Source organism: Corylus avellana, chromosome ca6 (genome assembly GCF_901000735.1).
Source record: "Corylus avellana chromosome ca6, CavTom2PMs-1.0".
NCBI classification, from domain to species: domain Eukaryota; kingdom Viridiplantae; phylum Streptophyta; class Magnoliopsida; order Fagales; family Betulaceae; genus Corylus; species Corylus avellana.
Genome location: NC_081546.1, coordinates 19,819,820 through 19,833,427, shown reverse-complemented (window position 1 = coordinate 19,833,427; position 13,608 = coordinate 19,819,820). Strand labels below are relative to the sequence as shown.

Here is a 13,608-nt window from a genome sequence, read left to right as displayed (position 1 = left end):
TTCCATAAAAATTATCATGTCATGCTATTTATGCAATTTTGTTTTCAATTGCAAATGATTATTTTGTTTATATTATGAAATTTTGCTACATGCATGACAAGTTTGAGAAAAAAGAAATATTGTGAAAATAGTGATGTTTATAAAGAGAATTTTGAGACAATGATCATAAACCCTCCTACATGTTGCCCTAGAGAAGTACAAGAAATGAGAAAAGAGTGTTATAAAATGAGGGCACATGTAGGGAGGAGTGTATTTTTGGCCCAAGAGAAACAAGAGAGAAGCTCGGTACCGATGCTAAGGATAGAGGCGCAACCGCTGAAGGAGGCTCTGCCAGAAGGTGGTTCCATCATAGTTTTATTTTTGCCATGCTGAGTGCACCCAGAGTTAATCGGCTGGCCAGGGGACGGGGCTGCGGCCACAGTATCTCATCCCAGGTCGAAAGGACCGCGCAACCCTAGTATATGGGGTAACAGTATACATGGGCCCTAGTATGAGATAAAGACTATCATAAATTTTATTGATGAAAATATATTTTATTTGCTTTCGATTTTCTTTAAAAATATACTGGGAACATATGTAGTTATGAGTTCTATTTTTCAAAACGGGACAAGGAGTAAAACTGCTCATGGCTGTGGATTTCACTTACTGGGCCCCCTTTGGGCTCATCAGTTTTTATTTCTTGTTTCAGGTGGTGACCAGGCTGCACTAGGAGGCCGGAATGGGGGCAGGCGTATTTAGGATTTCTTATGATTTCATATTAGTCAAGTTAATAAGTGCGTTGGCACAGTTTTCTTTCAGAAATTGATAGATTTATTTTAATAAGGATATTTATCTCGTTGTGAGACATATTTCTGTTAAACAAGAATATTTCAGTTTAGTTATTATTTTTAGACATGATATTCTAGACTTTCATACATTCATTATTATACTAGTATTGTTTAGTTGATAAACCTTATGGATCTTTGCAAGTAAGAAAATCATTAACAAACCTAACCCTAACGGGTTGGGGATGTTACACTATAACTCTCTCCGGATTTGTAGTCACAAGCATGCATGACGTCGCCACCAAACTCTTCGAAGCCTTCAAACTTCGGCACCACTTTCTCTACATTCTCACCGTCGGCTGGCCACCACGAGCCACCGGCAAATGTACTCAACTTGATCGCCAAGGTTGTTTGAACTGCTTTCTCTATTGGTTTGGATCCTCCACAAACCAATAATTTCGGCATACTTAGTAGACTACATTGTTTCATTGAAGTGGTTCGTATAGGATTCAAGGTAGTTGATAAACTGATATTTTGTGGGATATTCCGAAAACTCCTCTAGAAATGGAAAGTTGGGTAGTTGGCAAAATTGTTTGGGGAAATGAAGCTAGCTTGAGGCGATTGTACGTTTGGTTTTGCCACAGAGAGGCAAAGTAAAAGCAATCAGAAATTAAGAGAGAAAGAAAAAGGAGAACCATCACGGTTTGGCTCTCATCCAATCGAGTTTTGAAGGTTCTCATTTTTTTCACTTAAATAAATTTGGATTTTTATTTTTTTAAAATTCTTTGTGATGTATATTTCGGCAGTTATTGGTGTCAATTTGATTAGGAAAATTACTCTTTTCAAATTCGTCAATTTTAACTTGGTTTAAAACACCATGTTTTACACTTTCACTCCAACACCACTTCCCCTCATTTTCAAGCATAGAAATTTGGATTTTCTTTTTTCTTTTTTCTTTTTTGGTGATGTACATTTCGGTAGTTGATGCCAATTTGATTAAGAAAATTACTCTTTTCAAATTCGCCAGTTTTGGACTTGGTTTAAAACACCATGTTTTACACTTTTACTCAAATACCACTTTCCCTATTTTTCACGTATAGAAATTTGGATTTTTTTTCTTTTTTTTTGGTGATGTATATTTCGGTAGTTGTTGGTGCAAATTTGATTAAGAAAATTACTCTTTCAAATTCGTTTTGGACTTGGTTTAAAATGCCATGTTTCACACTTTTACTCAAACACCACTTCCCCTCTTTTTCACGTATAGAAATTTGGATTTTTCTTTTTCTTTTTTGGTGATGTATATTTCGGTAGTTGTTGGTGCCAATTTGACTAAGAAAATTACTCTTTTCAAATTCGTCAATTTTTGACTTGGTTTAAAACACCATGTTTCACACTTTTACTCAAACACCACTTTCCCTCTTCTTCATAAATAGAAATTTAGATTTTTTTTTTTTTTTCTTTCTATTATATTCTTCATTTGTGATGTATATTTCGGTAGTTGTTGGTGTTAATTTGATTAAGAAAATTACTCTCTTCAAATTCGTTTTGGATTTGGTTTAAAACACCATGTTTCACACTTTCACTCAAACACCAGTACCACTTCCCCTCTTTTTCACGTATAGAAATTTGGATTTTGTTTGTTTTTTTTTTTTTTTTTTTCAAAGCGAGAAAGAGGGATGTGGATTTGGTTTAAAACACCATGTTTCACACTTTTACTCAAACACCAAATTCCCTCTCATTAAACATAAGTTTTAAACTAAATATCATATTTACATTTCGAATGTAAGTTTTGCGTTGAACTCTCAAATATATTTGTCTCACCCTTAACTTCGACGAATTTTCAGTTTCTTTTCCTAATCAATAGAGATTCATGAGGATGTATTTTGTTTGTTAAATATAGGTTACTTTACATTTGTAGGCCGCCTTAAAAAAGAATGATAAATAAACCATTTGTTTCTTTATTTTTTGGTTGTTTTGTGTTATTTTTTGTACTAACTTTTATACTATTTTTTTAACTTCTGTTCTAAAAGTAGTTTCATTTATTATTATATATTGAGATTTGAGAAAATGTTTTAAAAAAAAATTATGTATTTGACAAGACTTTTTTGTATACATGTGAATTTAATTGAAACCAAGAAAGTACACAGAAAATAAATTAATTTATTTTCTATTATATTACTATTTTTCATTTTTCTGCAACAAATACAAAAAGACAATTAATTTATGTTATATTAATATTAATTTTGATTAAGTCCTGAAAATTATATTTGCAGATCGTGTTGAAAGATAATGGTAAATAACGTAGTAGAGAACGATAAATAATCCATTTGTTATTTTTATTATATGTGGCTCTACACTCTGAATTCCATTTTTTTTCCTTATTGGTTGATTAAATTTTTATATTATTTTTTTGCTTTTTGTCTAAAATTAGTTTCTTTTATGTTATAATTAAATTGATCACTTATTTCACTAATTGGTTTATGTTTAAGATGACCAGGATAAGTATTAGAATATCATCTTTAAGAATCATGTGTTATCTAGTCTACTGAATTTAGTTTCGATTTATCCATTACAACTGCTCTAACAACCGATCGAGAATATATATAAAATTCTAATCCATATTGCAACACATTCCATGCATGTGAATGTAAGTTTTTTTTTTTTTTTTTACTTTTTTTTTATTTATAATTTTTAGATTTTGTTCATCCATTTTAATGAAGATTTTGTTTATTTTATATTTATTAAAAAAATTGTTTATTTTGCTCTCTATTTATTTCGAATGTTCAAAATTATATGAGCTTTATTTGTATTGAAATATAATAGGTCTATATTTTAATTCATTTGAATGTTTTATGGGATTTTTTTTTTTTTTTTTTTTTTCATTTTGTGTGACTTACTCGGATTTTCATGCATTTTTGAAATTTTTTTTTTCCTTCTCTTCTTAAGAGCAAAAGAAGGAAATTTTTTTTTTTATTTGATTGTTGTACATAAAAGGAACATAAACTCTTTCAAAACACTAAATGTATAATGAAGCATTAAACCTTACGTGAAATGATTTATTTGATTGCCTTAAATTTTGAGTAAAATTATTTGTTTTTGTTTATTTTGCTTTGTATTTATTTTTTTTTTTCTAAATGTCCAGAATTTATGAACTTTATTTGTATTAAGATATAACATGTATCACACCATGTGTTCTCGATCTCTCGATAGATATCAAGGATCGATTTTAATTATTGTTAATTTGCAATTAGTTTATTTGATGAAATATGTGTTTTTCTTTAAAAAAAATGTTTGGGTTATGAAATTTGCATTTGAAGGCGTGTGTTCAGAGAGAATGATAAATGATGTAGCAAAGAAGTAAATAGTCTATTTATTTTTATTTTATTTTTTGTGGTTATGTGCTTTTGATTCCATTTTTTTTGTCTCCATTTTTTGTTTTAATTTTTATAAAATTTTTTTACCGTAAATGTAGTTTTTTTTAACGTTATATATACGAACGATTGTCAAAAGAAATAATATCTAATTGACATGACTACTTTCTATACCTATGAATTTCATTTGGATTGAGAAAAGTATATGGACAAAAACTTTATAATGCAAAAGTATGGTTGGAAGAAAAAAAGAAGTAAAAAAGCTCTATTTGATGGACTTCATCCTATACCTTACAAATTTCATTGCTTATGTTTTTGTTTATGCTTTTGAGTGAAGAAGAAAGATAAATGATATAATTCATTTATTTTTTAACCATGATTTAATGAAAGTTGTTTATTTTGGGTAGCCAATTAATTAATTGAATGAGGAGAAGGAAATTAGTTAGTGTAATTTCTCAAACTTCTCTCTTTGAAAGTATTTTAAATAAACTTCTCTCTCAATGCTTTTTTTTTTTTTATACATCCACTAATTATTATTATTTTTTTTTTTCTGTCCTATCATTTTTAAAAACAATCCGTGCATTGCACGGGATACAAGCTCGTTTTTATAATAAAAAAGTTAAGCTCAAATTCAAATAAGTTTCTTCCAAACTCTATATAAAACTCTTACATGCCACGTACTATCACTCATGCCCCGGCCTAAATCAAGCTTGAGAGTAACGGAATTCGAGCTCAACAATCAAACTACTGCAACAAGGAAACTTTGAGCCATACTTTTAGCTCCACTCTTTTTCTCTTATTCAATATTCACTTCTATTGCAATGAACCTAGCATGCATGCATGAATGCCAGGAAATAAAGCAGCTTACAAATTAATATGGATTAATGCCCTAATTTCGATCAAAGTGCCAAAATTTTTTTTAAAAAATACTGGGTTTGGAAACCATCTGATCTCATGATCAGGTTGACCCCTTAGTTAAATATAGGAGATCAAACTCATTATTGCAACCACAATGTGCTCCATTCTTTGGGTTTTCTCCAAAATCAAGACAATTTCAAGTCTTTAATATGCACATGTACAATCATGTACGTTATTTTTTTTTTGTCTATTTTAATGCTAATTTCTAATTAATTGACTAAATCGCAACAAAATGATAGTTTTGAGAGGTAAAGAACCTCAAAATACTCGTTTGAAGTTTTTTTTTTTTTTTTTTTTTGGCTTACATATGACACGTGCAACAAATTTTGTTAATTTTAATGCCCTAACGTATATTTTTCGTCTATATATGGGATGTGTTCATGGGATAAATGTAATTCCCCCCACTAATTTTTTTTTTTTCTTTATAATTACCTCAATTTCCTGCAATGAGGTTAAAATTAACCATGGTTGGGTAAAGCAAAAAGGAAATTAAAACACGCAACGCACAATCAGTCAATCACAAAGAGCCGCCACTGACCCGCTTGACTCCAGCTCCATTTTGAAATTCAGTTAAACCCACCCACTCTCTGGCCGGGCAGCTCCTCACCTGTGACCTGTCATTCTCTCTTCGTCGTCTCATTTCTCACTCTTCCCCGCTTCTTTTTCTTTTCTGAGGCCTCCATTTCCAACGGAAAAGGCAAAAAAATGCAATTGAAAACCCTAATAGCTCGCCCTTCTCACACCCCTCTCTTCCAAAACCCCACTCAAAGGCCACTCTCTCTTTTCCCTCGCTTTCACCCTCGTCTTTTCCCTTCAAATTTGTCGCTCTCTTCCACGCTGAAAAGTCGTCGAAATCGGATAACAACCGCTTGCATTGGGCCTACCGACGAACTCATCGATAATGACCCCGAAATCTCTGGCAAAAGCGATGGTGGTATCGTTTCGGTTTCGGAAAAGCTGTTGGGGGTTGTGGAGGGAGGGGAATCGGGGAGTGAAGAGGGACAGAGTATATGGAACTAGATGGTGGAGATTGTGAAGTTCAGTGGACCCGCCACGGGGCTCTGGATTTGCGGTCCCTTGATGAGTCTGATTGACACCGTGGTGATCGGCCAGGGTAGCTCCATTGAGCTCGCTGCTTTAGGTACTGTGCTCTCCTGGGAATTTGGTGTTGTTTAGAATTACTTCTCTGCTTGGTTGCTGAGAAAATGTAGGGTAAGTTTCTAATTTTACAATTCTCGCAGGAGAAAAAAGAGGAACTTGGGCTCAAACTCACTTGCTTTAATTGCTGAGTTGAGTTATGGTTTAATTTGAATTTGAATTTGGACTGACAGGCCCGGCAACGGTTTTATGCGATAATTTGAGTTATGTGTTCATGTTCCTTTCGATTGCTACTTCGAATATGGTTGCAACTTCCCTTGCCAGAAAGGTTGGATTTTTTAACAATTGAATGCCTTTGTTGCATTTAGGGTGTGTTACTTCACTTTTGATTATTAAAGTGTTAATTAAATTATTAAATTTACCTATTCCTACTAGCTTAGCTTAAGCTTTTATGACAGCCGGTGATTTAACATTGATCATTTGTTTTAATCAATCTCTTTAATCCTAGATTTTTATGCTGCAAATTTTTATTTTTATTTTTTTTCATTTTTGTTTTGACGGTATGCCATTGATACAGGATAAAAATGAAGTGCAGCATCACATATCTAACTTGCTCTTTATTGGGTTGACTTGTGGCTGCTTGATGCTTTTGTTTACGAAGTTCTTTGGTTCATGGGCACTGACTGGTAATAAGGCTTAGAGCTTCTTTGGTCTATTTCTCAAATTACGATTGATAAACCAAGTGTTTGATTGCTTTCTCAGCTTTTACTGGACCAAAGAACGCACATGTTGTACCTGCAGCCAACACATATGTTCAGTTACATTTTCTCTCTAAATCCTCAGTGTGTTTTGATATATACTTCGAATATTTCCAGTTATTCAATTTGTGCAGATTTATTTCCAGTTATTAAATTCTAAAACCAAGTTATAGAAGAGAAAGGAGAAGAATAAAAGTTCAAAAAAGTAAAATAAAATAACATAAAAAGTTCCCCTTGCATTTCTGTGGGGGAAAAAAAATCATTAGCTTTGACGGTCAGATATACTTGATAATGTAACATGTTTTTGCTGTCATTCATTTATAATATGAATGATCAACATCTATGCACTGGCTTGCAGTATCTTTTGTCTTCGCTGACTACCTTTGACAGTTAATATAATCTGATACGGAGTTTTGCTTGTGAACATTTGTTTATGAGAACAAATATCTCATGGAATCTGGTTTCAAGTATGTAGCATTTAAGATTTTGCTCCACTTGATGTATTTAATTGAATCTTTTGTGATCGTAGATTCGAGGATTAGCATGGCCTGCAATTCTCATCGGATGGGTTGCTCAAAGTGCAAGGTACTGCTGATGAACCTTTTCTCTTCCCATACATTATCTACTGAATAAGGTCACATTGCCTTACTATGGTTGTTCATACTTGTTCTTGACCTGCTGAAAGAGCACTAGCAACAGCTATCTATAAATTTTCCTTAAATTTAGGGAACAAAACTACTTTTTGCGTCCCTATTTAAATAAAATCCATATTAGCTTCCTTTGTCATTCCCCTATACCATTTAAATATTCTTTAAATTAAATGATAGAGGAAAAAGAGAGGAAAGAGAAAGCCATTTAAATATTATTTCAAATAATGCTAGAGGAAAGAGAAAGTTAGGGTAGCACTTTTGGTTTCTTTGGTGTTCCCTTGCTTTAGGGTACACCAAGTGAGTCTGTTGCATGTAATTTTTTAGGAGTTTTCCTACATTTAGAGAAGGGAATAGGATTTAGGGAAGCTGTTGCAAATGATCTTGCATATACTCATTAGTTAGGAGCTGCACTGGAAATTATTTGTTAAATCTGAAATGCCGTATGTATTTGGTGCTGCTTGCATCCTTTTCCATACAATTTTTTTCTGACTGCAATCAGATATATTTCCTTTGTGTTTGTAAGAAATTGGGCTTGGTGTTTGACTATGATACAATTTGATTTGCCTATATCAAATGAGATATTGGCATGTTTAATGAAATTGGAACATTTGTTACTTCATTAAGTTTCTATCTGATATTTTCATCCATTTCCCAGTCTCGGCATGAAAGATTCCTGGGGACCTTTAAAGGCTTTGGCGGTTGCTAGTGTTGTAAATGGCATTGGTGATATAGTCCTGTGCAGCTTCTTAGGCTATGGTATTGCTGGTGCAGCATGGGCTACAATGGCTTCTCAGGTGTGCTGACTGAAAACTTCAATATTGATTTCTTTCAGGCTGAATATAATTTATAATATGCTCTTAGTGATGCATTCTCAATTAAGCCAAGCAGATATACACTTATTTCTTTTTCCATTGGCACTCACCAGCATTTGTTCTAGGTTATTGCAGGTTATATGATGATTGAAACTCTGAACAAGAAAGGATACAACGCTTTTGCTATCTCTATCCATCACCTCATGAACTTTTAACAGTTTTTGGGCTTGCTGCTCCAGTGTTTGTAACAATGATGTCAAAGGTTAGACTATAGTATTACTTAATGATGTAGCTGTATTTGGTCTCATGTGATATCTCTATTTTTCTGAGATTTTTTGATGCTCCAGGTGGCTTTCTTTTCCCTCCTTATGTATTTTGCCATATCTATGGGCACACACACCATGGCCGCTCATCAGGTTAGTTACACTTGTAATTTTTGTTACTATCGTGCCTGCTTTACTTCATTTGCATTGACAACTTAGTTTTTACTCTAGGTCATGGTTCAAACGTTCTTGACGTGTACAGTATGGGGTGAACCTCCATCTCAGACTGCACAATCATTTATGCCAGAGTTAATATATGGAGCCCGTCGAAATTTAGAAAAGGTTAGTGATGGTAATTTTTCTGATGCTGCAACCTTCTAAAGTTGTATCAGTTGCTGTTACAATCATGTTTTATCTCAAATCTTATTGATGCATGATTTAGGTAAAGTCACTCTCTACCGATCGCTTTCTCTCTCACTTTTGACAGCATTGATGTCATGTTATTTGTCTCTATATTGATTTTTCTTGGTTGAAAGTTTTCTGAGTACTTAGTGAATTCCAACAGGTTCAAATGCTGCTAAAGTTACTTGTCATCATTGGAGCAATACTTGGGTTGCTATTAGGGATTGTTGGAACATGTGTTCCTTGGTTGTTTCCCAAAATCTATACACATGATCAGAATGTCATACAGGAGGTTAGTTCTTACATGTTGAGTTTGTCTGTTGTGAGTAGTATCAGTTCTTTATAGCCTTCGGAGTTATGCCGCTTTGTGCCTTACCAGATTGCATTAAGAGGATTATGACAATTGCTTTTATACTAATTTTTCATCTTTTTAGTGATATTAATTGTTTTGCTCCCAGTTGCCCAATCTGTGGATTTAGATTATACAGAAGGTGTTTCTTTCTCATTTCAAAGAGTATCATAACTTAAAAATAAATCTGAGAAATTTAAATTAAATTAACATTATTTTATTTGTAGCTATTACAGTTTAACGGATCAACATATTTGTGCTGTTTCATTGGTATCTCATGTCATATCTCTTGTTTCCACGCAGATGCGCAAGGTTCTCATTCCATTCTTTCTTGCATTAGCTATCACACCCCCAACTCTCTGCCTTGAGGGAACATTGCTGGTACACTTGGCTTTACTTTAATATGAAGTTTCCTTCATGTTTTTCTTGCGAGTCTTAGTCTTGCAAGTCATTTGGATATTTTTTGAACATAGCCTGCTGAAACTTGATATAAGAGTCATGTCTAATTCGGGCTGTGGTGGAAGTATTGACTTAGGATAGATTTATTGATTCTGTCTATGTGTGATTGTGGTGGGCTTAGGGTTAGAAGAATTTCTGAATCTAGGGTCTAGAATTTTAGAGGAAAGGGCTTGGTTCAAAGATTGACTAAGCGGGAAAGAAACCAGAGTACTGTTTCTTGAAGCAAACAGGTTTCTGAAAGGGTTATTTGGCGAATATTAGGGTTTGGACGAGTAAGGAGAAGGGCTTAGTTTGAGGTTACAAAATAGAGAAGACTGTTCTGGGGTTGTTCGACTGTAATGTGAAGTATGCCAAAGAAGAAGGGAGATAAAACATATTAAGCCCAACATGCCTCAATACTCAAAACATCCAATATTCCATTGATCAAAATTTGAGTTCTTTGAATATAATGAAGCATATTTATAGACTTGTTGACTCTTAGTTAATCTACTAGGGCTAGGACTCTTAATTTGACTGATAAACAACAGACTTCATAAAACTCAATAAAAGGCTACTAATTCAATTGGAAATTCTAGAATGCTCTAGACCAAACATAATTCAGAAAATAATCCTAAAAATAAAATTATATATGCAGGAAGTTTATGAAATTCCATATCTGCCATTGCACATAAAAAAGCCCATAACTTATAAACTGATGACCAAAATTAAAAATTATTTTAATGCTAAGACACTTACAATATAAGCTTCAAAAGCGTATAGGTCTTGCTTCAACCTGATGTCTCATAATGGCCCCACATATGAGAAGCTCTTAAGCTGCTAAAACTGAAAATCACTTTAAACCCAGCAACTTGACCTTTCTTCCATGGCCACATCAAGTATGCGTATGTTTATTTAGTATGTGGCTTTGCCGAGTATTATGGAGTTTATTCAAATATGGGCGGGGAATGGAACTCTCTTTTGATAGACTTAGATATTTTTGTTCTTTCCTAGTTTCAGTAGCCACTTGAATTATGAGCTCATAAAAGGGTCTGGTTCATGCTCCCTGGGTTTAGTCATGTCATCTTTAAGAGATATATCCTGGGTTCAATGAAGTGACGTCCCCCTCCTTGTGCTTTGGAAAGAAATGAATTTGGGATTGACTATACCCGCTAGCCACTGGAGCAAATAACCAGGTGGTGTTCTGTGTCATCTACTTCTTGTATTATTTCTCCTCTTTGCCGATAACTATGAAAGAGTTGCACATGCAGGACAAGGTGGCCTTTTTAATATCAAAATTCTCGACGAAGAAAAAAAAGTGGGGGAGAGAGAGATTATAGGTGTGATTCCACCTCTGTGCTTATGGTTTTTTATCCTACGACAGACATATATGCTCCTCCCCCGTATCTTGGACTCACAAGGTGTTTCTATCTCAAATAAATAAGTTCTACGCAACAAACAAGACCTCATGTCCTCAACTTTATATCATGCTCTCTTTTCGTGTTGGGAATTTCTGTGGCACTGGAATTTTTCTGGTGACTATTAGTTTGGTTGCATTTTCTTCTCAACAAAATACATAATATGGCTTAATTTCAGGAGTCTTACTGTAATTCCTCACAGTCAAAACAAAGCACAATGTCACATTCTCGTGGCTATATGATGCCACGCCTGAAATATGAGCCCAAACCCTGCTAATGAAAACGGGGTCTGCTGGGCTGGGGGTCCTCCCAGCTCATGTTCAAGTTTCTTTACTATATTGCAGTTACTTGCATAAGAATAGTCACAAATTTGTATTATAGTTTTGAAGTGTCTGTTTTGTTTCTGCAGGCTGGACGAGATCTTAAATTTATTAGCTTATCAATGAGCGGATGCTTTTCTATTTGTGCACTACTCCTACTGGTATAGATCTGTTTCATGATCTTCTGGTATCCTTTGCACATGTTCTTTCGTTCACCATGCATTAACAGGGCCCTTCCCATCTTTCTTTTCAACAGCTTGTAAACAGTAGAGGATATGGTTTGCCTGGCTGCTGGTTCGGACTTGTAGCATTTCAATGGGTAAGAAGAGTAACCTTACCTGCTTGCATGTATTTATCTTTTTGAACTTCTCTGACTGCACAAAGTTTTTCTTTTTCAGGCTCGATTTTTCATATCTCTTCGGCGCCTTCTTTCTCCGAATGGCGTTCTTGACTCTGATGATTCGAGTCAGTATAATTTGGAAAAGCTGAGAGCTACCTAGTTTAGGAATCCACATGAACACATGTGAAAATCAATTTAGCAAGAATACAATTCATTATTCTAGCCAACAGTACTTATGAATAACCCACACGCACAAAAATAAATAAATGAATAGCACATTATTGCCCTTGTGGCCAAAGAGTAAAAAACGATGCTAAAACCAAAAGCAGTGTATGCCTCAAGCTGTGATATGTATTTCACTACAGCCAGCAGTTGCTTGCTCTTGTTAGTTGTTGTATTATTCTGTATCTTACAATAAGGAATTTTGTGGCACTTGAGAATTAATTGAAGTGCCTAGTTATTTTCATGGAATCACTGCCCATCTTCATTATTTCTGTAAACGCCATACCATAACACTTACAAATTATCTAATTGGTAATTAATTCGAAGTATTATTACTAAACCATAATTGAGATTAAAGCATCAAACTAACACCCATGACTATCTTTTATAAACCACCCACTCTATGTTGGCTTCTTCTCATCTTCCTAGTATGGGATCGGGGTGTTACACTTCTCATGCCAAACTCTACAATAACGGTTTTATAGCCAACTTAATAGTTGAATAAACAGTGTATGAGAAGAATGTTAGACATTAAAAAATTTAAAATAAGTGATTAACTTACATAATACTTTTCTTATACGAGCTTTAGTCACATCACCACAGAGGTTGTCAATGCGAAGAACACACAACTCTTGAAAAGAAGAGGCTTTCCTAAAATCAATATTTTATATTTATAATCAAAATATCATTAAAAGTGAAGAGAATGTGTTTTTAACATATGCAAGAAACACAATGTGTTTTTTTTGGGTATAAATGCTACCAACAAGGGTGCAACTAGAATGTTTAGTTTGGGGGGTCAAAATATTTTACAAAATTTGTTGGAGAGCAAAAGTTAATTTTTAAAGGTATATATATATATTTTGGAGACCACCCTTGGCTTGGGGGAGCTGGGGTCCCCCCAAGCCCAGGGGTAGTTTCGCCCATGGCTACCAATTAAACCATCAAGGGCATGAATTAATAGTTAGATTTATGATTAGAGGATCTTGATATGCTATTGAACTTCATACAAACGAACAAAAAAGATACAAAAATAGAAAATGGAAGTTTTAACAATAAATTTATCAACCCAAATTTAAATTCTAACAAATGCATTCTACATTGTTAATGTAAGGCATTAAAGTAACTAGTGACCAGCTCTAAAAAATAATTTCACCTTAGGGGTGCAGAAATCTCTTTCAATTCTGGCTGTGAAGGGGGACCACTTCTAGCTACCTCGGCAGGACTAGAACTGGGTTCTCTGCCATCAATGCCGAGGAATAAGAGCTACCTATGCATTGGTTTGAGTTTGTTTGGCGCAAATATGTTGTTTAATTTGAAAATTAGCCATAGGTTAGCAGATTTTGTTTGAGTCTGAAATGTAATACGTCATCTTTGATACTTGTAATCTCGTAGCTTCGGCTATGGTTGCTTCAAAGCTTTGCTCTATGTTGTTTGAGCTTTATGCTCGTTTGTCAATGAATGAGATTAAACTGTTTCAAAAAAGAATCT

General features: G+C 34.1%; 1 pseudogene; it reads left to right on the top strand.

Moving 5' to 3' along the window:
- Positions 1-5,590: 5,590 nt before the first annotated feature.
- Positions 5,591-12,141, top strand: LOC132184353 (protein DETOXIFICATION 46, chloroplastic-like; annotated as a pseudogene).
- The last annotated feature ends 1,467 nt before the right edge of the window (positions 12,142-13,608 follow it).